Source organism: Bison bison, unplaced genomic scaffold (genome assembly GCF_000754665.1).
Source record: "Bison bison bison isolate TAMUID 2011002044 unplaced genomic scaffold, Bison_UMD1.0 scf7180017864461, whole genome shotgun sequence".
Lineage (NCBI taxonomy): Eukaryota > Metazoa > Chordata > Mammalia > Artiodactyla > Bovidae > Bison > Bison bison.
Window position 1 is genome coordinate 4,700,108 of NW_011495023.1, and position 782 is coordinate 4,700,889.

Consider the following 782-nt stretch of genomic DNA (forward strand, 5'->3'; position numbering starts at 1 on the left):
CAACTTCCCTTTCACTTTTCATTTTCATGCATTGGAGAAGGAAATGGCAACCCACTCCAGTGTTCTTGCCTGGAGAATCCCAGGGACCGGGGAGCCTGGTGGGCTTCCGTCTATGGGGTCGCACAGAGTCGGACACGACTGAAGCGACTTAGCAGTAGTGCATCTAAAAGTTATGTGTATACTATACTGTCATCTACTAAGTGTGCAATAGTGCAACAAGTCTAAAAACATGTTGTTGTTGTTGTTGTTTAGTCGCTAAGTCATGTTTGACTCTTTGCGACCCCACGAACTGCAGCACGCCAGATTTCCCTGTCCTTCACTATCTCCCGGAGCTTGCTCAAACTCATGTCCATTGAGTCGGTGATGCCATCCAACCACCTCATTCTCTGCCGCCCCCTCTCCTCCTGCCCTCAATCTTTCCCAGCATCAGGGTCTTTTCCAGTGAGTCAGCTCTTCACATCAGGTGGTCAAAGTGTATCTACCTTAATTTTAAAATATTGCTTAAAAATGCTAAACATTGTCTGACAATACAGGGTTATCACAAATATTCTATTTGTAAAAAAAAAAAAAAAAACACATTATCTGTGAAGTGTAAAAAAAGTAAAGCACAGTAAAAGTAGGTATGCCTGTAGTCACTGCTATTAATGTTAGGCTCTTGATAACTATGATGAAATCACAGGGAAGCAATTCATAGATGAACCTGGCATATTTTCTGAGGATACCAAGTACTGCTGGCATCTTACAGCAACAAGAACACTTCCAAGTTGTCCAATTTCACTTTC